Below are 24,736 nucleotides of genomic sequence, written 5' to 3'. Positions count from 1 at the left end.
GGGAGCGGGGCGGAAGCTCCGCCCCCTCCTCCCCCGGCGGCGGCCGAGGGGAGGCGGCGCTCCGTGCGCGGCGGGATCGGTGCTGCCGCCGGTGCCGGGAGAGGCGGGAAGGGGGAGCGAAGGTCGGGTGCTCGGCCCCGACACCCGCGTTCGCAGCGGCACCTCCTCACCCGACGGGGTGGGCGGGCCGCGGCCCCGGGCGTCTCCTCAGGGAAGCTCACCGGGACGTGGGCGCCGCTTCCAGCCGCTCCAGTTCGGAAAGGGCCTGGCGACGGGAGAGGCCGCAGCCCGGGGGGGAGCTGCCGGGCGTTTCGGCAGGGGCTCTCCGGGGGCAGCTGGCGGCTCTGGTGAGGCGCCGCTCCGCTTCGTTCGCTTTTCCAGGCGGCGCCGCGCTGGGCAGAAAGGGTCGGCGGGCCTGGAGCGGCGGGGCGCCGGGCCGTGTTTGGGGTACGCTGGTAGAGGGGGGCGGCCCGGGGGCTTCCGCGTGTTAGCCGTGCGGGTTTCTCACCAGCCGCCTTTGCTTCAAGAGTAATACCACCTGCTTCACAGCGGGAACTGTTACAAACCTAACACGAAAAAAAATGACGTAATATTATTAACCTGTAGTTCATTTTTAATTTCCACAGGAGATTTGAGTCATCATTTATGGCATCGTTTTTCTCCTGGCAAAACCCTCGCTCCTTTCAGATAGCCTTAAGGTCTGCAGACATTCCTATGACTGGAACGTGAATCTAGATTTCGTTGTGGCCTAGAGTTTTCATATAAGCCATTTGAAATCATAAAGTGAATTTTAACTGATTTGTTTATTGTCTTTTGTAGATTTACCTACCGGCAACTGTGGAAGATGAATGAATTTAAATACAAATACCAATGCCTTGCATCAACGAACCTGTATCGCCCTGAGGAAATTGCCTGGTGGAAACGTTTCTGGTGGAGGTATACAGGTGCAAGCTCTGTCAGTTCACAAGCAACAGCAAAAGTAAGATCAGGACACACCCGGCTCACATGCATGAAACAGATAGACCGTTTCAAATTTCAGGCCTCCCTAAAATGGACCAAGGTGAAAATGAGTCATATAGCATGGGAGATGAAGCTAAATAAAGAAAACAAAGAAAATCTTGGAAAAAATGTCTGTCTTATTATCTGTGTATCAGGTGCTTCAAAATATGAGTCCTCACTGTTGTGACACAAGCCCAAGGAGTCAGAGCAATAATCCTCATGCCTCTCGCTCCTGTGAAGGGAACACTTTGTTTGGAGAAGCAGCAGCTCATTTGCAGCTTGAGGAGCCCTGTTCTGCAGTGCTGACTTCTCTTTCGTATTCCAAGAGCAAAGATGAAGCAGCAGCCCAGTCTGTGCATCTTGGCCTCTGTCATGTTCCTAGTGTTAGAACTCGGACCTTAGCTACGGAGATAAAAACCCTTAAAGCTGAACCAAGGTATTAAAATTACAAAAATCAGAAGAAGGCTAGATGTGGCAGTAAAGGGTTAGCTCATCCTGTGAAAGATGCTTGTGCCTTAAAGCTACGGTTCTGAAAGAACTCGGCATTTCTGCCACGCGTGCAACGTAGCACGGAAGTCAAAAGATGCTTATAAAATCCATGAAAAGGGTCACGATGTGGATCGTGGCTTTACATGTGTTTATTGTCGCATGACTGAATGAGACTTTATGGAGAATCATTTCAAATCACGCAAGCGGCTAAAAGAAACCTACGAGTGCCTCACTGATGAAAGTGTTTTTATGTCACAAAGTGCCTGGAAAGTGCGCAGAAACAGCCATCAGAGGACACCTCGTCTCTTTCAGTGCACAATGTATTCATCATCTTTTGAAACTGAGCAGGTAAGAAATCTTAATGTAGCTTGACATTATCAGGGTATGTTTAAATGTCCACACAGTGATTTTACCAGTAAGTCAAGTTTTATTTTTTATTCTCATACAATTGCCTCAGCTATAAACTACTCTGTGCACATAACTTTATTTGGGCAATGCAAATTTTATTAGAGAGTTTCATCATAAGCTGTAAATGCTATCATGAGAAGCTACAGTAAAACATCTTCATACTAGTTTAAACAGAGAAAATATAATAATTGCAAAAATTCTAAAAAGTGTTGTAAATGTTCACTTTTTGATGATGTTCATTCTGCAAAATCCTGTCTCATACTGTGGATTCTGAATGTTTTTGGTAGTAGTTGACTATCATATTCCAATAATTTCAATATTATTAGTAATATTGTAACATTACTGTAAAGGTACTCTATCAAGGTTAATGCTTTTTATCTCTTTTGTCATCCTGCTAATAGCTAAATATTATCTCCATTATATTACCTCCAATGGAGGATCTTGGCAGAGTACCATAATCTGTGTCTCTTAAATCACAAAAGGACATAATTCCAGTATTCTAGTGCTGTTCTCGTTTGTATTGGCTACAAATGTTGCTTTTGTACCAATACCAATTGTACTTTATTTAAGCAGGGAGGGAAAAACGGAAAAATTTTTCTGTTACTAATTGCAAGTGTGTTGTCCTCAGTAAAGCCATGCATTTAATGCTTACCTTCAAGTCTGTAAGTAAAATCTTCAGATTTGTGTAGGAAGGTAGTCTGGGCATTTCAGTGATTGATTTTAGCAAGGTTTCCATGGCTGCTACTGCTAATATAGACCAAATTCTTGCTGTCTGGGTTGAACTACTGATTTGGTTCTGATTGCTCAGTAAGACCAGTGCAAAAACAGGTAATTTACGTGAAATAAGATGATGGCTCACAAGAGTGCTCTGCAGTTTGTGGCAGTGGTCAGATAAGAAAACAGGCAATGTTCAGAGCATTGGGGAATGTGGAATAACAGGGCTTTTGTGATCGTAGCCAGGCTGGGCATTACATCTGTGTTGTGGTGTTGGTTTTGAAAGGTTTAGATTAGATTATGTGTTAAGTCTTTGTCTTTGGGATAGGTGGGGTTGTTCTGAGTTTTTCCTGTTTAAAAGGGCAGGAGGTAGAATTTTCATAGAAGGTTATTGCAGAATTTCTGCAGGAAAAGTAAGTAAAAAAAAGGGTCATTTTTAGAACTAAAAGCAAAATTAGTGTCTTATTTGCTTCAAAACGACATACAGTGTCTCCACTTAATTGTATGACTGTAAGCCAACAACAAGACTGAGGTCCAGTCTAACTTTTTCTCTAAGAGGTTGGGAAGGAGAGCACATAGAAAGACAGCTGAAATTCACGGTATTTCAAACTAGAGGTGACTACAACAGTGAAAAGATTTATGAGTGCTTATACAAACAATGTTTTCTTAAATGAAAGGAGAACTGTTTGTATTGACAGATTTTAAGTTGTCTTTTGAATGAGTAATTTCCTTCCATTTTTTGGGGGGGGAAGGGGAATAAAAAAAAATAAATCTATCTCCCTTACAACTGTAGTGAGAAAACAACCTGGGACTAGGTTTTCTGGGATACTTTTTTGGCAATTTCCATCACATCTGAGGGCAATGAATTTTGAAGATTATAGCCTGCTATTCACTGTTACGTTAACATATGCAGAAAGTTTACTTAATTTTAGCTTCCTGTTGAAAAATGTAGTCGGTTAAATACTTAATAACTTTTTAAGCTATTGGTAGTATTATAGAATTGTAAATATTTTACATTTGTTTTGAATATTATTTGCATTTTTGTGATAAATGTGAGCAAAGGAAGCCTTTCTAAATACCTATTTAACACCCTGCTAACTTCAATACTTTTTTGAGGTGGAGAAGAAACATTAAAGAAATTGTGAGAAGTCTTCAGCTTGCTAGTATTTTTCAGATGTTTCATTCCATCAAAAGGAGTTTTACTGTAGCATTACAAAGAACTGTTGTCTGCCGATTTATTATGCTTGTGGAGCTGATACAATGGGTATGCAAGCCTTCCTGCTTGCTATAGGGATAGTTTTTGAAATAAATTTTAACTGTAGCTTCTTAGTACCAAGCTTGTGTTTAAATTAATGTCAAGTTTTAGTTGTAATTGCTAACATTATTTGCTAGAGTATGCTTGTTATAACTTTTAACCTACCTGAAAGCCTAACTGGTTAATGGAAAACAATGTACAAATTGCTAAAATACTTCGGTGGAGTGTACTGAAGTTTCTTCTTAATTTCTTGTTTAGGACAAAGCTATCAATTTGTCATGATGAGAGATTCTTGTATGCTACCATGCAATGCTGTTTCTTGTTCAATTATCTATATTAAAACAGTTATCGATATTTGTATAGGCTGTATAGTGACAGTTTACCATCTGCATCAGGGATAAAGAGGCGAAAGACCTGAATGACTAATCATGCTGCCTGTCATCATTTTTGGCCTTTGATTCTTAAAGCTTAAAAAAGAGTCCAGAAGTTGCTACAAAGTTTACAAAGTTGAGTGATGTTTGTATTAAAATCTTTACAGGAAGGGGTTAGTGGTCTTAATTGCGTCTCCCATTAAACAGAAATCATATATGCAAAACCCACAACCTGCAACCAGGACTTTATCCAGACCAAGTTTAGACTGTCAGCAGACATAGAAGAAAACGGACAAGCAAAGTGTATTGTATCTCACCATTAAAAGTAATCCTTTGAAGCTTGGGTATTTTGATGTTTCCTAAGTATCTGTTCCTTCAGTATTTTTCATATGCTCCATAATTCACATCAAAATAACTCCACTGCAAGTGTATATTTTGCTAACTCATTTTAAATTTTGGTTTGAAATCTTTGAGAACTGCTTGTTACCCTCTTTGTTTTTTCTTTTTTTTTTTTTTTTTTGTTCTGTTTTGACATTGGGGAGAGGAGTGCATTGAGCATCCTTAGAGCTGAGCTAACCTTGCTTTTGCTGCCAAAGCCCCCATGGTCAAATTGTGTCCTCATAATTAATAATCGCTCTTTCTTCTGAAATACTGTGCATCTCAGACAAATTCAGCCTCATATTGCTTAAATAAGCACAAAACACTTTAAAACTACGTAGGAGTTAAGTTTGAACGTTTATGTTAATAATTGTTTAATGTGGAGAAATGTCTTCTATTTTAATGTATCTAATCCGATTTTAACCTATTAAAACAAACTGTGGCTTTTAATACAGCTAAGGAATGGATCAAAGTCTACAAGCATCTGCACAACCATTGTTACAGTTTCAAACTGCATCCATGTACTGAATGTGAGAGATGTGAGAGATGTTTTTTCCAAATGTAGGTGGATTTCTTTTTTTGTTTATTCCCCCCTCCCTCCCTTCAATAGGTCTCTTTCTTTTACTTTTTTTTTAACTGCTTGGTTTATAAAGTGTAACGAATGCTTTATAAATACTATAAACATGTACTGGATTTCTGATTAAATGTTCTACTTCTGTCTGTTATGGAATGGAGGTGAATTTTCCCGTGCTAAATATTTGCCTAATGCAAGTGTGCGTACAAGTAAATTTGTTTTAATTGGTGGAAGAAGGCTTTACAATTCATTAAGCTAGATTGAAACCGTGGTTTGAGGGGGGGGAGAAGATTAGGGACTTCTTACAGCTTGCTTGAAGGCACTAAACAAGGATCCTCATCTTCAAAGGCTGTTGGTGTCGGTGGGATGTAGAAGCTGCATTGAGCTCGCAGCTGAGCAGCTGTTAAGTAGATAGAGGAGAAAAGAAGATGACAGTGACCCTCAGTGCAGGGCATCTGGATGAAGGACATGACGAGATGCTTGGGTTTTGGATACGTTTTATGTTGATGTGAGTTTCTGTTGGGCTTATTTTGGCAGTTGATAATTGCTTGGTTAGATAACTAGTTGTCTGTCAGTTTAAAAGGAAATTCTTCTTTGTTAAGTTAGCAGCAGCAAGTTTATCTTCTTTTATCAGTCTTTCTCCATCTTACTCAGTGAGAACTTTATTTCCATCTGCAATAGGTAGAGATTTTTGTTTCATACAAGGAAGACTCTGTAGTACCTCACAGTTTTATTGTTTGTTTTTTTTCTTTCTTATCAAACTGGGCCCTTCACTTGGCGGAGGGGTACACCGTACTGCTTAAAACATCAAAGGTGAAGGATGCTTCATGTCTGAAGCTTTTCTGACTTTAGCTTTGTGTCGGTGTGACTGGAATAACACCAGGGTTGTAATACTCTGAATGACAGCCAGCCAGGTTCAATCTACAATTTGGGTCTTTTTTGACCAAGAGTTTGGTCTCTTTCTGATTCCTCTTTTTGACATTTAATGATGTCAAAAGCGCATGTTGCAGTTCATACTGTTAGCAGTTCCGATTCCTCAGACCTTGACCTACAAAGTCCTAGACTGGTGGTTAGAACAGAGCTATGTGGAGACACTTGTCCCTGTGCCTCTGATTTCTGACTGCTGTCTTTGGTTAATCTCGTTAACTGAAGCAGGGTGAATCTGATGGGGAAATGTATAGCAGCCTATCAATCAATATGTATTTACCTCAGTTCCATCAAATGAGCAATATTTACGGTGAACTTCAACACTGCTTAAATCCTAAAGGAACTTTCAAAGGACTCTATCCACCTTTCTCTCTTGCAGAGTGAACAAAAGGAGGGGCAGGAGCTGTGCATATTTACACCACCAAATCTAATTTTGTAATTGATTTTTTTAGTAGTGGTAGAGGCTATATGTCCTAGCAGCAATTCCTCTTCATGCTGATAAATATATTTTCCCCAAGATTACGTTAAAGAAGGCCCCTTCCTCTGAAAACTTCATATTTAGTGTTATAAAACCAGACTGCATTTTTTTAGTACTATAGGTGCTCTGCTTTGTTACCGTTGTTGCTGTTTATTTAAAAGATACTGTTTTCACTTGCTCACCTGTTTTGCTTTTTTGTTTGTTTGTTTAAACTGTATTGGCTGAAATTTTTTATGTTGGTTCTTTGCCTCCAACTGATGCTTTTCCTTTAAAAACAGATCAACCAAAATGATTCGACCAACTTTCTAGAATACATATGGGGGAAAACTTTCTGTTCATAATGTTTTCGAGTAGAACCACTAAGACTGTGGATACCTTTTATTTTAAAAGCCCTAATGTTCCATGGCTTGCAGGAAAGATCTAAACTTTTTTCAGACGGTGTCTTCTGTTAGAATAGACGAAAGGCACACTCTTGATGCGAAAGTCTGTCGAGATTTGGCCTCTTCACAGCCTCTGAAAAATGCAATGAACAGTGAAGATACCTTACTCTGCCGGAAGCTAACGGTGACAGGCTGTTTTATGGAGGCAGGGACAGGAACTAAGAAAACTTGTCAGTTTTCTTTGGTACCTGGCTGCAAAGGTTTTAAATTCTTTCATAGAGAGCATATAAAAAAAGTTGGATACTAAACACCAATGGGGCTGGAACACCCGTGAAAAGTTGCTAGAGGACATGACGAGATGAGGAGGTGAACTCAAGCAGAATTTGGCATATTAGGAAAACTGCTAGTGGGACAGGGCATAGTGAGCAGAGAATAAAGTAAAGTGGGGAGTCTCAGAGAATGAAAGTAACTTGGGCAATGGGGTGACCTGAAGTGGACAGAAAGGATTTAGAGTCTCAGGTACGTGAACCAGCATTAATATAACAGGGTACACAATCGCTCTTATTTACTATTGCTGTCATTACTCAAATGGCAACTAGTTCAAGCATCAGAGGTTTCTGGTGTATCTAAGGGTTTCAGCAATGCCAGTTGGCCCAAATATAATCCACCATTGTGAAATTTGGAATTTATGTTTTATTTTCTTAGATATTTTGTTTCAAAAAATAAAGCATAAAACATGTTAAACGTGTTTTTAAAAAACCCACAAAAAACTCACGATAAAGGTTGCAAAGTCAAACACACATCATCTGTGTGGGTGAGTACACTTGTAAAATCTTCAGTTGCCTGACTTGCCTGTATACATTTATTTTTGTCTTTCCCCACACACACGATCCTTCCAAAATTTAGTGTGTAGAATGGGTAGTGCTTCATTAATCTTGGTTTATTGTTTAGCGAGCATAGAGTATGTACACAAAAAGTAACAAAATTAAGGTTACCAAGGCAACTTTAATTTTGGCAATTCTTAATTTTTATTTCTTGGCTTAGCAATCTTAATGAGCTGGGATTTTGTTTGGTTTTTAATATAGGATTTATTTTCTGTTGTGGGAGATATGTTGGGAATCTACCTTAACATACTGAAACAAATTACCAAAAATGTCATCATCTTTAGCGGTATGTGCTGTATGCTCTTAATTACTAGGCTGTGAGACCATACAGTACATTGCTATATAAAAGTTCACGTATTTCTTCCTTAGGTTCTGTGGCGTCTAGACCCTTTAGGGTCACTGGCTTCAGCTCTGTCATGACATCCTAACACATACTGTGTTAGTGGTGATGCGTTGACCACCGAACCACACTGAAGCATGGAGCCGGTGTGCACTGAATGGAGGGTCAGGTAAGTGGTTGTTTATTTATAATATTGTCTTGAATATACCATCTCAAAAAAGCATAAGATATTTTAATTTTTTTTTTTTTAATCTATAAATGGTCATAAAATTGGCAATTTATTCTTCCTTCTCCCCAGGTCACTAGAGGCTCCATAATCCAACAGGGTTTGTGATCTGATACTTGCTGTGTCATCACATTAAAAGGAACTGGCAGTTTCATAAATAAGGCTTGATGACCCTGGGTGAGGAAAAATCTTTATTTTTTTTCTTCTTCCTGTAAACAGCAGTGTGCTGAAATGTCTTACATTACCAAGCCCTTGCACGGAGCATTTGATACATGCCTCTTAAGTTGATGAATTTTGCAAGTCACCTTCAGAGTTGGTGCAACTGTGTTGAGATTGGTTCATTTATATAACAGTTAACATCGCCTTTTATATCTTGTTTGTAGGCTTTGGGGAGGGCAGGGGGCAAAAAGAGAATTTTTAGTACTTTGTTGCTAAAATAATTGACTCATACAAAAGCAGTAATATGCAAACTATGTCAGGACCAAAAAGATTGAGTCAAATTAAGTGATTCTGTGGCAAATTATATTTTCTGTGGATTAAATTATTCCCCTTGCTCTGAAACAAATACTGGCTCTCTTCTCAGTCATCCAACAGGCTTATTTATTTTTTTCCCCTGGTCTTACACAATATGCTATATATTTAAAAGTGTATGCAGCACTGTGTTTTTTAAGTTTATATTTTAGGTTGGAAATGGCTGTCATTTCACTGATCTTGGTATTAGTCTTAACAATGTAATTAGAATTTTATAGTATTTTAACAACAGTATAAGAAAGGAAACTTAATATTTGGATATTCCTAACATAAAAATAAATTAATTCCTTGCAATGTAATAGTGATGTGAATACGTTGCTTGTTCTTTATTTACATGTATAATGATCATTGGAAGTTTAGCTGAGGAAACGTAGAGAAGACAACTATTTAAAATGTGCATTGTTAGATAAAGCTTTTGTATGACAAATACATTGTAATCTGGTAAACCCAAGGGATTCAGGTCAAATGAGATTCCTGAAAATCATGGTTCTCCTTCCTGCTTTATTACTTCTGAAAAACAGGGATATTTATTGTGGTGGCAAGTGTGTCAAACACCGTAGTGACTTTCCAAATGCTATAATTTTTGTCATTATAATTTGTGGTTATTTCACTTTGTTTTTCTCTTTGTGCTGAGCAGCACTGTGGCAATTTTATAATGAAAGTGTGCATCCAAGAATGATAATCTGTACTTCTAGGGTGGGTGTGAATGGCACTTAAACGTTGCTGTAAGTCATTATATTTACAATATATGCAGAAGTAAAATAGAAAAGTTTTCCTCAACATTTACCTATATTTAACAACTTGAATCTAATTCTACCCTACAGTTAAAAAACCAAACCAACCAACCAAAAAAACAAAACCAAAAAACCCCAAGCAAATGGCTTGTCTAGCTTTTTTCGGAAAATATTTTTTTTCTCTTTGTGTGTGTGTGTGTTTCACAAACATAACGCAGAATGATCAGCAAGGTTTTTTCTTCTCTGTTAGTGGACTGAATTATGAGGGTTACACTGTCTCAAAATTCCCTCTACAACTTTGCCTTTCACCTGCAAGTATCTTATCTCAAATTCTTAAGTCTTTTGAGTCACTGATGGTAGTGTAAAATAGTGGTTAATATTATATTTTGGGTTTCTTTTTGAATTAGTTAACTTATTTCTTAATTTACAATCTAGAGCAGAGTCGAAAGAGCATATGGAAAATCACAAAACTTCTATACAGCCCTTCTGTCTTCATTTTGGGATCAAGTACTGAAAACGGTGTCAGATGAATGGACATCACAAACAGATCCATCAGGAAAAAAAAAAAAAAGAAAAACACATGAAAGAGAAGAAAGAAGGCTGAAGATAATCCTTTGTGCTCCAACACAAAAGCAACTGGAAAGAAGAGTTCAAGTTAATTTGCATGTAGTACCTACAGTAAGTATGACCCGTATTATGGCAAAACTTGCATTTTATTTGTTGTGCTCCAAGTACTTCTGTAGATCTTCATTGCAGAACAATTGATAATGTGGTACATTTATTTATTTTCTTATTTATTTTTACAAGAAAGTTGCCCACAGATAGCCTGAATAAAAATAAGGTACACTATTCAAATAGCTGTCTTTTACTTGGTTTGGTTTTGGATAAAGTAGGCAGGTGCTGATCAAAAGGTGTTTCTAAAGGTATTCTCTTACATTTTCTTACAAACAATAACAAAGGAGGGCTGCTGAGATGTGCTCTTTGAAGAGCCAAGAGATGTGTTGTGAGACTTCTTGGAATTCTGCATGTAAACTAGGTGAAAAAGCTGTGACAACGTACAGCTTCTTTTGCAGTCGTGGCTGCATTTTTAATAGGCGTATTTATTGATGCACCAATTTTATCAATTAATGCAAAATTCCACTTGTCTGCATTTGTAAGAGTTAATTTAACACTTTTTCTGACTTCAAGTGCATCCTCTCTTCCAAAGAGATCTTGAGAAGGCATTTGATGCTTTCCTGTTATCAGAAAAGAATTTTTTTTTTTTGGTAAAGAAGGTAGTGATCTCTGGTAGCCACCCGTCCACGAGTTGACATCATGCAGTATTCTAATAATACCTTTTCTAGTATTTAGCTAGAGAAGTTAGTGTACATTCTGTGTCTCTAGGTTTCTTCTAAGTATGTGAGTTTGGTTTTGGGGATGTTCCTTCTTTGTTGCTGTTGTTTATGGCCATACATATGTCTGTCACATTATTAGAAAATACTTTCAGTTTAACTGGAGAAATCACTTTCTGACTTTTAAAGTTGTGTATTATAATCTAATTAATGCAAATTGTCAAGTTTTTTCCCCAAATAGCTTCTTTACCCCACTGCTTTCTAGGACTGAATTAATTGTCTATACCGAATCTGGATTTCCTGGCTCGAAGTTGTTACTGCTCACATGGAAAGAAATAAATACATGTTTTAGTAGCCTGCTGAAATTGGTGTAATAAAAAGAAAGAAAAAAAGGAATTTGTGTTTGGGTAGTCAAAGGCCTGATTACTTGTAGCAAGCTAGTAGGTAGGGAGTAGACCGATGTGCTGATGATGTACCTTTCACATAGGCTTTTTTTTTTTTTTAAATTAAGTAGGCAGTTAACAAGGCTTGTCATAGTCAAAGCACAGTTCAGTCATTACAAATTCACAAAGCAGGTGGACAAGTTGCTCCTGTGTTCACAGTGAGGTATTTTGAAATAACCTGTCTCAGTTTTAAAGAAGTTGGAGAAGTATAAGGTTAAGCACTTTACATCATGATATCATCACAATAGTTATTTTTGAGCCAGTGGAGTATGGCAATCCAAATTTAGTCTGAGGTTACATATGAAATGTGTCACTATGTGATGAACACGTTACCGCTCTGTTTTGGAAGTAAAAAGAGCCTTTACAGGCTGGGTCTCTGGAGCTCTCCTTGGAACGATGCTTGTAATTACTGCAAAGATTAAGAACTGACTTGAACTTTTCATACCTAGTTCTGACTTGAGTTTTGCTGCGCTATCAGTACAGCAAAGCGAACTTCATGTTAACACTGTTTCTTTCTTACAGCCTCTTTGAAGGGCGAACTAACGAAACGAGCAATTAGCCGTATTACCAGCCTGTGGCTGTCTCTGATTTCTTTCCACTGAAGGCCCTGGCCCCACGGCAGAACAGAATCTGTTGCGAATCGCAGCCAGTTCAGTGCCGTGTCCCGCAGCTTAGGGTGAATAGTTGATGGCAGAATGGCATAAAGACAACGCCGCTATCCTGCCTGTGGCGCTGAGCGCGCAGCCTGTGCTGCTACGCAGAGCTCCAGAGTGCCAAAGCAAGTAGCCTCGTTTTCTCTTCTTCCTGGAATCCTCTCCCATTATGCCTAGATTAACAGACTCATTTGGGAAGTATATTTTAGAGTCTAAGTTTTAATTTTAAAGTATCAATAAAAAAAAAAAGCCTTTAAACTGAAAAAGATCTGCTGTCGCAAGGTTGAGTTATCACAGAAGTGTAGGTAACGGTATGCAGGGAAGGGCTGTTTCCCTGGCTGTCTTGTGGTGCTTTTTTTTGTTTGTTTTGTTTTTTCCCCAGGAGGGGGCAGCAAATGAACAACATCACGCTGGCTTGTACTTTTCAAATTTTTCAGTGCTCCTCTTTGCCTGATGTGAGAGTTTAAAATGATGATTTCTGCTGAATTTATTTGCTACAAGGATAGCTGGAATGTATGAATTGGAAGTCGTCATTCTTTTCAGTATTAGGCAGTAGAATTTATTTAGTAAAATCCATTTCAAGTTTATAAAAAAGGCAGTTCTGTATGAAGGTTTAAGATTTTTATGACTATGGCGTTAGGTGTGTGTATATTTTAAAGGATAATATAGCCAAACAACCGAACCCTATGACGTTATTAGTTCATGTCACGTAAGTCTTGCTTACATCTTTCAAATACTTATTTTCTATATTTCAAGTTAAATTAATGTAATATTACACTTGAAGATAATGTTCTCGTGGGCATTTTTCTCCCATCAGAAAATAAAACAGAATACACTAAATACAGTGATGCTTTTAATTAATATATTAATTAATGCATTCATGTACAAGGATGGCTTGTGCATTCTGCTGACAGCGCATGCAAGTTAAAGGCCTCAATTCACAGGGAATACTAGTGATACTAAATAATATAACTAAATTTTATTGTCTTATTTCAGCAGCAAAGTACAATTTTATCATCTAAAACTCTATGGAAGTATACCATATTACTGATTTGGAGTATTGGGGGGTTTTATGACTATATGGGAAAATGCTGATTAACACCTACTACTGTGAATTTCTTGAAAGTGTTTGGCCATAATTCGAAGTTACAGATCAAGTAGTTAGCAAGAAGCCACAGAGAGAGGGCAGTCTAACCTTTCCAGTTGCTGAGTTTTATCCAATAGTTCATATAAAGAAGGGAAAATCATAGTGGTGTCTGTGAGGTTCAGCTGCCTATAATCAGCGTTCAAAAGCTAACTGGTGAGAATGAAACTGATTCCTAACAAGACAGGTTTATTGATAGTCTTGCCTGACTGTTTCATTAAAATCACAAGTGTTCTAATGCACATGGGACCTTTATGGAGCCTAAAACTTGATCAAGAGTACTCAAGACCGTTTGGTCTTAATGGGTCGGAATTTCCCAGTCTCAAATACACCTTATTTACATCTGAAGGATGAAAGGTTCAATCATCCATATTACAATTCCAGGTTCCTTTGGACTTTTGCTCCTTAGCCTTAGAAGATAGAACCAACCCCCCTAGTAACAGTATCTTCTTTCTTTTCTCCTTAAAGAAAAAAGAACACATCATTATTTGTAGGGAGTTTGCACCATAAGCGCTGCATAAGATAGGCACTGCCCTCAGTATTATCAGAATTCTTAAATCTGCATTTAAAGCTATTACATGTGCTGGAAATAGGCAGCTATGCTTACACATTTTTTAATGAGTAATTCAAATAGCTAGAAAATCCAAATAGCTCTACTTTTCTACAAAGCATTTAATCCCCTGACAAAGGAAGGTGGTTCTGTTACGTCATTGTGAAAGACGTCCTTTAAATGTATAAAAAGTACGGGTTTAATTCTGTTTTCGATGAGTAGAAACGGTAACAAAGAACATTTTCCTAGTTTTTGAATTGGTATGTTATACCTTTGAACTACTGTACTGGGATTGGATTCACAAAGATACAACAGAAATTAGCCTCTGCATTTTTGGTCTGTGCTTCATAGCTCTAAAAAAGTTCCGTCTGTCCTGTAGGAGTTTAGAATCTACATCTTTGACAGGTTGGTTTTTTTTTTGTGATGGTTTTTCCTCTTGAAAGATCACAAATGTTTAGGGAAGAGGGGAAAAATCAGTACAAAGAGTTATTCCAAATGGCACAGCTTGCCTTTTAGAGTTGGCTTTCATTTTGAAGCCTGCTGTTTAAATCCCAGATTTTTCCATATAGGCCCTTGATTCTACTGAGATCATTGTTTCAGCTTTCATGCCTTCTATGCATGCAACACTTCAACAACTCCCCTGAGTACTTAAGTTCCCTCATGCAAGTTAAGGGCTTTTATTCTTTGAGCACTGTAAGCTTTATTTCTCTGGTGCAAGAAAGTATTAATCCACACAAATAACTGAGGATTAAATCCCCTTTTGCATCTTTCTTTTGAATACTGTTTCATAAAATAACAGCTGTATGATTCACTCAATTCAGAATTAGCAGGAATACTCTTACCAGTAGAAGTCTTGAGTATAATATAAACTAATTTCGTTGTTTTCTAAAATACTTTGTTTTCAAAATAGCAGGATTTTAATTACCTTCACAAATGTGTCATGAAAACAGCTTTTTTTTCATTATAGAGTGTTTAAAGAATGTAATCCTGTTTATTACATCTAACATGAATGTAGTGTGTGTATGTGGAAATAGTCTTTACTTAGTAATTAATTATTTACAGGTATGATTCGAAAGGACATTGTTTCCTTTTGCTCAGTGCTGATCAGTAATCTGGATAGAGATGTAAGCACCTTTTAAACCTGCTATAGCTGACTTCCACAGGACAAGGATTTTAAAGTTGTTCTTTGCTTATATTTCTCCCTTTGAAATTGTTGTGTGTTACAGGTGTGACTTTACAGCATTACAGACTTGTCTGTGAATTTGTGAACAACCAGTGCTTCCTCTGTTGTTGCTAAGTTTTGAGGAACTTTAGGTGCTTAAGACAGTTAAATGGTTTTGAGGTATTCTAAGTGTGGTGTGGGGAAGAATCTGGAAAATCACGGAATTGAGGATCTCTGTAGGCCTTTTCAAATAATTTACAGTTTTGTTCCCTAGGAATCCTCTCTTGGCATATAAGCACATGTATAATTTTCAGATGTATTATTTTTCCTTCTAAATAAGTTCCACTTGCTGGGCTGAAAGAGTAGCATGTCATGCAATTGAGAAAGTAGAATCTGTCTTTCATCCAGACAAAAAAATTCTAGAAGACTTAGGTGGACCATTCAAACATCAAAATACAACAATCCAATGTAATCGTGTTGCATTATGCGGTACTGGCTGCTAGTAAATTAACGCAGCAAAGTATGTCATTCTGGGAATATAAACAAACAGTTGAAAGATAATAAAATAATAACTGAAGTACTTGATTGTAGACAGGTCTGATAGGAATCTTTGTGCTCTCCTCCCTCCAATAATGATATCATTCTTTCCTAATTAATAGCTTTAAACACTCATGATACAAGGCATTAAAAGCCTAAATTAACACAGTAACTGAGAAATGTCATCCCTTCAGACCACTTACATAGGAAGAATAGATGATGATTTTCCAGCTGTGACAAGGTTAATTTCCTTTCTGACAGGAAGCGTTCTTATAGTTGGCTCCGCAGAACCACATGGGAACACATGCTGGCATCAAAGCCTTTCACTGCCAGCACTGCAAATACAAATCAAGGCTCAAGGCCTCTCTGACAGAGCGTACGTTAATGCATCCAAGTGGATTACATGTGTGTCTTCTTTATGTTACCACTTAGATAAACTGCTTAGGGATAAAAAAAAAAGTACTGTACAGTTGAATATTGAATGCTGTGTAGGAGTGCTTCTTTTGTGCTGTGAAAAGGATTTCTGGAGAAAAGGGGTATTTTCTTACCTATTGCTAGTTCTCCCTCTTGCGTTGAATATGCAAAAACCAAACATTCCGATCCTGATTTAACAAAACAGGCAAATTTTTAACTTAAATGTTTTTTTGCGGCATTGAGGGATATTGATCTTTAAGGATATGTTTGATTTGCCTTCCTGAATATGGGTATATTTACGGAAATCCTGGTTTAGGATCTATATTCAGAAGACACCTATGTAAAGGTGTGCATACTGCAAGGACAAGGACAGCTTATGACCCTGGCTTGTTAGCTGAGAAGGATGCCTTTGCTGCTTCAGATGGATGTGGACTTCAAACAGTTCATAATTTTTTGTTCTCTACTGGTACTCCATAGCCAGGAAAGAATGGGGATGTCTGCTCAAAACTTTTAAAATCAACTTGCACATATTGGCATATTTCAAGATTTTTAATATAATAGACTGTTGTTTGTCCGACTTGATTACATTCTCTTTTGTTTTCTGGAAAGCTTCCTGCTTCTGTTTTCTGTAGTAAAGTTTAATGTTGAACCTCTATCAAATGCTCAGCCTCTCTGTGACTGATGCTCTGGGGTTCTTTCTGTCTTGGTCAAGTGATTTGTTTACACAGACTTTGCATTGTCATGGTTATATTAAGTTGATCAGTCTGCCAAAAAAGGCACTTGCATTAGAAATTCTGAATTTACACAGAAGAATGTACTTTGTATCACTGCCTGCCTGGAACTGTTGGATCTGTTCCATCTTCTTGGTATTTAAAACGAAGCCTTTCTCCTTTTTTCTGAACTGAGCATTTTACAGGATTAGAAAATAAGTTTAACTGAATGAATAGGATGGGAACACGCTATGTTGCGTTAATGGCTTTCTGAAACCTGCTACTTGATGTGTGCAGTGAGTGGGTGGACAGGACGGTGGGGAGCCAATTAGCTGCTTGTGATAATATTTAAATAAATCAGCTTGTGGAGAACTTGTCCTGTAGGACCTGGCAGCGTAGTGAATAGGGAATATCCGCCTTTGTCCACACTGGCAAAATGAACTTTTCAGCAAGTTGAAGAAATGAAATACTCTTGCAGTGGTTTGGCAGGAGTGCGGCGCTCCGACACTTGAGCGACGTGGGTGGTGCTCCATCCTGCAGCGTTGGAGCCGTGGTATCGCTCACGGCGGCAGAGGAGAGTAGGCAGATGTCTGGCAGGAAACATAGGTGTGACGGGGGCTGATAGACGGCTCATGCTACTGGGACAGATGGCTCTCAGTCTCTGGGGTAGCAAGTATGCCATGTCTTCAAAGACAGACGTTTGCTCTATTAAACATTCTCAGCTTGTGTAGAAGGCAACTGACAGGGCTTCAAAAGGTACAGGAAAAGGAGAGTGATACCCAAAGAAGAGATAATTGACTTCTAGGAGGTTGGCTAGGCAGTGTGGCCGGGCACTGTTAATGATGTTCAGGTGCATAAGTAGACAAGTGCCCAAAACCGTGCAAAATAAATTAAGCTTTTGCAAAAAATGAACAAGGTAAGTCACTGTGTAGAAGAAGGATTGCAAATCCAGAACTGTCTCCTATTCCTTGTTCTGCAGCTGACCTGCTATGTAACCTACAGCAAACATATTTGATGAGTTTTAGGAAGCTGCTTATTACCTATGAAAATGTAATTTATTATCTAGTTATTAAGCCATTGACAGCTGCTCGTGAAAATGTCATCAGCCTCTTCCTGTTTGCTTCTCCATTGACAACTGGAGGTAAACATAAAAAAAACCAGCTTTGATTTCCACATCATACTGACTATGCAGTGATCATGCAATGTGATACCCCCTGCATTAATTCTTACAAGATAACACTAATAAAACTGGAGCTGGAGAGTTACTTGTAATAACGTTGGCGCGAAATGCTGTCTTGAGGAGAATTATTGCTATACCAGGGTTGGTGTTAGGACTTAGATTCTTAAAATATGTTCACTTTTCATTATTTTTTTTACTCAAATATATTTATTTGGTTTGTGTTTTTATTTTTGACTGAAAAAATGAAAATAGGTTTGCCTGTTTGGGGGTTGGGCCAAATGACCTCCAGAGATTCCAGTCAACCTCGACCACTTTGTGATTCCATTTCATTTTTTTTGTCAGTGGTTTCTTTCTGGTTAGGTTCATTTTAGGTTCTCTACTCTAAGGCTAATATTTCAGAATTTTAGTACATCAGAAAAATATGAAGATAAATATTGTAAATTAGAAATTGTCAACGGGAATGCAGATGAAAGGGGAGGCTAGTCCTTTAAGAATGTACCTCTCAATGTTTTTGTTATTGAAAGTCATTGTTTTCTTTTGTATTTGTGACCTAAATGTCCTTGCTGTCTTTACAGAAAATTCTTTGTGTTTTCTTCATTAAGTTAAAATGACTTTCCCTTAGTGTCATTTCCTTTTGCTTCTTGAAAATTTCCTGTTCTGCTGCATTTCCCGTTTCTGAGGGATTTTGTTTGTGTGTTTTTAATTGGTGAGGTGGAGTACGCTGAGAGTTGGCCCTGTGAACTTTGATTCAGAAAAAAAGATCAAAACTAAATTTGGAAATGGTTCTGGCCAGTTTTTCTTGATTAGACTTACAGTGGGAGCCAAATTTAGATGCAGTAGGCCTCCTACTGGTAAAACACTGTAACCTCTAAGTGCCTAGATCATGTGAAAGATGAGCTGTGGCTTTGAGGATGTGCTGTAAATGCTAATCCACTGATATTCTTTTGAATTTCCCACACACGCTTTGTGTTCCCATAGAAGATACTACATCCTTCGTATTTGCTTTCCGTTTCCTGGTAGGTGAGAAGCCTTTCAAACGTGAGATCTGCTCTTACGCCTCCATTGAGGCAAGCTCTCTGCAGCGGCACTTCTGAACATGCGCTAGTGAGAGGCCCTACAAATGTTGACTCTGTTCATACAGTTGGTAAGTGTAAATAATCCCTCTGTCAGACAAGTTCTGTACATCTGTTGGCTTTTAAAAAAACAACAACACAACCGCACACTTTTAAGGTATGCACTCCTACCCATTAATGAAAGCCAAGTCAAGCATTTAAATATATTCCCATTGGGAGCTTGGCTCTATGAAGGCTTTTTTGTTCAAAGGGGTTGCTTTCTGCCCCCTCTTTACAGCTCTTTCTCTACATAACTACTGCATAGACTGTGCTGGAAGATGTATGGAACACTAATGTGATAAATACAAAAATATCCGGTAGAAGAAGGTGATAGTATCTGTGTGTGTGTGTGAAGGGGTACTGGGACAAATGGTAGTGACTTGTATAAAAACAAAAATGTGTTTGTTCACTAACTGTATGTCTTAATTTGCTGTATTAGGTGCACCATGCTGCTTTTTCACACTGATTTTGTCTGCAGCTTTGTTTGTAGTGTTTTGATTCCACCCTCCCGCCCCCACCGATTGAGGAAATGATCACATTTCTGACAGTGCTAACACATTTCATTTTGCAGTGTTGGCAGAGTGTCATGTGATGAGTGGGAGCATTAGCCAGTCTTAGTAAAGCCGAAGTATATGTTGAAAGTATGTACTTAGCAGCCTTAGAGGCTGTTTAAATGTTAAATTCTTGTGTGTTTAAACTCTGTACACTAAATGATGTAGTTTGCTTTGATTTTTTTTTTAAACTTGAAAGGTTTAAACTAAGATAAGCTAATGTCCGCAAGTCACTTCTTGAGGTATCCAGTGGTTGGTGGAGAGACGGCTTGATTAGTTTGGGTTTGTTACTTATGTGGGAGAAAGCTTAATTTACTGTTTCTTTATCTGTCATAAAAAAGGTAATTCTGATTACAAAACTGCTGCTCCTTTTGGAGAGTCTTTTGATGCCAGAATTAAAATCTGAAAATGCAGCTATCAAAAGTGATAAGATACCTTGAGCTTAAAGTAAGTTCCTTCTTCACCAAGAGCTTTTCAGTATCTGGTAATGGAATAACAGGGAAAAAGGCTTTTTCCTTTTTTGTGGCAGCTGTGTAAAAATGCAGAATTGTAAACATTATCCAAATGTTGTAACAAAAAATGAAGGAAATTTGTATAATGGCATGGTCACTTACCGGCCTTGCTACAAAGACAGCTATTTGTTTGCAGATACTTACTTTCTAGGAAGTATCATGTATGTCCTAATACGTGAGCAGGAGAAAATAGTGGTTGGAAAATTTGAGGGGAACGGTAGTCATGAACTCCAGACTATAGAGCGGAACACTGGTAGCCTGTATGCATTACTGTAGCAGGCACAAGAAATCCAGTTTCCTCTCCTATCAGATAAGCTTTAGCTATAGGACACAGCTAAGCATGACAGGGGACTGTCATTAAGTCCTGTACTACTAAAAATCTCGTTTGTTAATAAGCCATTCTGTAATACCTGTCATAGTATTTTGCCTCCTTTTGCAGTATTACTTTACAAGCATATACTTTTTCATTTATTTGTAATAAGTCAGCCCTACTTACAGGGATCAAAGACTTTGTTGCTTGCAAATTAACAATGTGCCTCCTTCCACCAGCCTACTTTGCCCTGTTAGATGCATATTAGCCATCATAATATAAACATTCGCATTCTTAACTTCTGCTGTGGAACTAGTTCCATTTGAAGTTAATAGAATTGTTCTTTAATAAGTTAAAAATTTATTGCATAATGAGTCTATGAGATGAGGAAGTGAATGTTTTAACCAGTGTCTGTAAGAGTAAATGATAACACTGTCTGAAAGTACTCTTTTCTTGTATGTAAAATCTATGCTTGCAAAATACTTAGTTCCTGTCTTCATAGTGGTAACTGCAAATGCCTGCATAGTGTTCCAGATCCTAAATAGTTTGGATGTTTGAAATTGCCACTTGTGAAACAGTTTGCCTGAATTGGGTAAATACAGTTAAGGTTTTGTTTTGTTTTTCCTTCAGTAATCTATTTCAGGTCTGTAATAATCTTAAGCACGCTAGAATATAACACTCTCTATTTCTGAAATTGTATCAAAAAGACAACAAAATGTAAGAATACAAAAGAAAAAAGACAGACATGCCCCCCCCCCCCCCCAAGCAAACCCAACCCTTTTCCATTCCCCAAGCATACACTTTACACCCACATAGAACCCATTGACTGATTCAGTGGGCTGCGTTCAAAAATGAGGTGTAAAAGTGTAGAAATCATACATGAGCACGCAGATCTGAATGTAAGCAAGACTAAGGATGGCATAACTGCAGTGATGAAATATACAGAAAAGTGTCATCTCTAAACTTTTCCAGGATTCTGATTTAGTTTGTGAATTAATATATATTGTTTACTGATACTCAATTAGAAAAGAGTTTCATTAGTCAAGCTCTCACCCATTAAGATTATTTGTGCTTTGAGTTTACCAGAGACATTGAAGGAAAAGCAAGACAGTGAAATCTGCAGTGACAACTGCTCATCAAAATTCAGGATTACAGTGAAATTTAATTTTAAAATGCATCTCTGTGTGTATTGGTATACATACACACACATAAATACATACACATAATGAACTCAAGACTTAAAATGTGTATGTAACTGGGCTGTTTATAACACGTAAGAGTCCCTTTACTTCAAGGCTTTTGTCATATCAAGACCTCAGAGCTATATGGAGAGAGAGATGTAAATTTGCTTGAGATACCTGCCTTGCTTAGTGACTGTGAAGAGTCAGATGACTGCTTTTGATGGCACAGACTCCGACAGGTTCAACTTTTTAGTAGTTTTGCTGTCAAAGGCTGCAAGAGGATTTCCCAAAAGTTCTGTGTTCCTGATGATGATACAGATAGGGATTTAGAGAGTTCTGTGCTGCTTTAATAAGACTGTATGGGAAAATATTTCATCTTTTGTGTAAATCTTAGCTCGAAACCTAAAGTTTTTCTAGGCTTCTGTAGTAATGTATTTTCTCACATGCTAGGTCAACCAATTACATTTTTTGTTAGCTGTGAATGGAAAGGAGAGTTAAGGTGTACTTATCTGATTAAGGACACTTTAAGAAAGTCCAGTCTTTTGCTTGTTGCATTCATATAAATAACACCACCACCTAAGTACCCCAACCCCGAATATAGAAAACCGGTGAATATTTGCAGCACCAACCAAGAGGTCTTTAAACTGGTATGATGTATACATTACTGAGTCTAAGAATTAATTTTAGCCAACTTAGTCTTTTGTTTAATCTGTGGATCCCCTTCTGTACTCAATGGAGAATGATGGGCATTCCCACAAGACATCTTAATGTCATATGAGACAATACTTAAATGTGTGGGCTAATTCACCCCCGTTAGGGTTACTTACTGCCCGCCTACAGTTAACTTTACAGAGGAAATCTAGAAGATAATATGCCTGTTAGCTAACATTATGTGGGATGAATCCTACTGTAGGTGATTGTTTTAATGTTCCCAGCTCATAGGGCTGCAAATAGTTGTTTCCAAAATAAACGGATCCTCAATACCTGTTTAAGGGAAACCTTAAATTCAGAGAAGCTTACGTTACAAATTGGTAAGTTTTGAAATCTGATTGTTTGATGTTAAGTAACAAATACTGAGACTAACCTACAAGTCTCAGTTTGGATTCTCTTACAGCCTGTAGACAGTTGTATTCTAGGCTGGCCTTGTTCAGGGGAAGTGCCAAAACCCAAAGATTTAGATCCTATATTTGGTATTCCCTGAATCTGAAAGAACTGAGGTTTTGATTAGGACCAGATGATAATTCCACTGTCTCGGGGCAGGATTTGGACCCATAGTAAGTATGTAGCAGACCTCACATTTTAATATAGACTGAATCCTTGACAGTATTTGTGTTATGGTTAAGTTCTTTATTTTGAGGTACATCCCTTTGTCATAATGCAAAATAGGTAGAATGAAATGGCAAATGCAAGATCAAAACTTTTCAGTATATTCAGGCTGGTTTGCAGCTTTTACTATGTTGACCTGGAATCACATGCAGATTCACATGCACATGTGTGCCTCTGTGGTGTGTGTGGCTGCATGCTGGTGCAATTGTATCCTAAGAATGTAAATGCACGTCCTGGTTTTGGCTGGGATAGAGTTCATTTTCTTCCTAGTAGCTGGTATAGTGCTGTGTTTTGGATTTAGCATGAGAATAATGTTGATAACACACTGATGTTTTAGTTGTTGCTAAGTAGCGCTTACACCAGTCAAGGACTTTTCAGCTTCCCATGCTCCGCCAGGTGCACAAGAAGCTGGGAGGGAGCACAGCCAGGGGGGCTGACCCCTCCTGGCCAAAGGGCTATGCCATACCGTATGACGTCATTCTCAGTATATAAACTGGGGGGAGTTGGCCAGGAGGGACATTGCTCAGGGATGGGATGGGCATTGGTCAGCAGGTGATGAGCAATTACATCACGCATCACTTGCTTTGTATATTATTTTTATTACTACTACTGCTACTACTATTTTACTTTATTTTATTTCAATTATTAAACTGTTCTCATCTCAACCCATGAGTTTTTCTCACTTTTACTCTTCCAATTCTTTCCCTCATCCCACCAGGGAGGGGGGAGTGAGCGAGCAGCTGTGTGATGCTTAGTTGCTGGCTGGGGTTAAACCACGACAATGCATAAAAAGTAAATTGGGACATATGCTTGTAAGAGTTTAGATTCTTAATGCCTGTACAGAGGTTTTATTTTCAAATAACAGGTATATCCACAGGTGCACAACTGACACTAAAATAGAAATATTACTGAAAGCATGGTGCAAACTCCACTAACTTGCTCCAGTGGTAGGAAAAAAAAAATGTGTTCTGGTCTAGCCCTGCCACTGGACAGAGCCATGAGATCTTGCTAGGGATGACTTATTCCCTGACTTACTGTTTGGCTATTTTGGATTTGTGAACACTCCAGCTAGAGACTGCCTGCTTGTGTTTGTGCAGTGCTCACTAATGGTACTAATGACTGATACATTTTTTATTTTTTTACAGTATTCAGAAGAAGAGGTTGGACCTTCACATAGGCCGACATCACACTGGTGAGGCATTTGGCTGTAGTTCTGCTGCTGTTCTTCCCCTGACAAACAACTTCTCCAAAAACAAAATAAGAAATATCACCTGGGTTCACAAACCTCATTAACCAGTTCCCAGCCCAGTTTCGCCCTCAAATTGCTTCCTGTGGAACATTAGGTTCTCAGCTTAAACTTCCACCAGAGCATCCCGGCAAATAAAGAAGCTGTTGGCATTGTCAGACTTTTGTGCTGAAAGCCAGGGGTTATCTGGAAGAAGAGAAGAAACAGTCTTTATGTGACAATTAAAAGCACTTAGGATGGTCTTCCCAAAAAGCTTTGTGTGCATTATTGTACAGGTGGTAACTCCAGTGTGCTGAGAGGAGCATGGAGATTTGTGTTGCACAAAGGCTGGACATGTTGATTTTTGTTCTGGTTACCTTTTGCTGATATATTCCACTTACTTACAAATGAAGAGTTTGGTGTTTCAAGGCAGAATCTGTTGAAATGTACCAAAGCTGACAGTGAACCCTACAGGTGGTTTCTGTGCTACATCTCTCATGTTTAATACAGGTCTCTATATAAAACAGCAAATGATTCCTGAAAATCTTGATGGCGTAGCACTCATAATATGGTAAAAAAATTCATTAAATTTCTTCTTGGTTATTTTTTATAACAGAATGTGTATATTATCATGAGCTAATCCAATGTTGAAGTAAAAACACAAACTGTTGAAATATGACACCAAATAAACGTGACTTGAAAATTCA

General features: G+C 38.2%; 1 long non-coding RNA gene across 6 annotated transcripts; it reads left to right on the top strand.

Moving 5' to 3' along the window:
* Nucleotides 1-22: 22 nt before the first annotated feature.
* On the top strand, nt 23-24,736 carry LOC148057474 (uncharacterized). 6 transcript variants are annotated; one of them, XR_015705878.1, is made up of 8 exons: nt 23-347; nt 820-1,836; nt 5,070-5,175; nt 8,227-8,366; nt 8,496-8,600; nt 10,124-10,366; nt 18,791-18,956; nt 23,950-24,736. It is a non-coding gene; the product is annotated as an uncharacterized LOC148057474 (long non-coding RNA). The 6 variants fall into 6 exon arrangements; XR_015705875.1 differs by having other exon boundaries at nt 10,124-10,370; nt 18,833-18,956; XR_015705872.1 differs by having other exon boundaries at nt 24-347; nt 18,833-18,956.

Source organism: Nipponia nippon, unplaced genomic scaffold (assembly GCF_047370975.1).
Source record: "Nipponia nippon isolate SJK-2023a ecotype South Korea unplaced genomic scaffold, ASM4737097v1 scaffold_1, whole genome shotgun sequence".
Taxonomy (NCBI): Eukaryota; Metazoa; Chordata; class Aves; order Pelecaniformes; family Threskiornithidae; genus Nipponia; species Nipponia nippon.
Note: the sequence above shows the minus strand (reverse complement) of the source record. Positions and strands in the feature narration are given on the sequence as shown.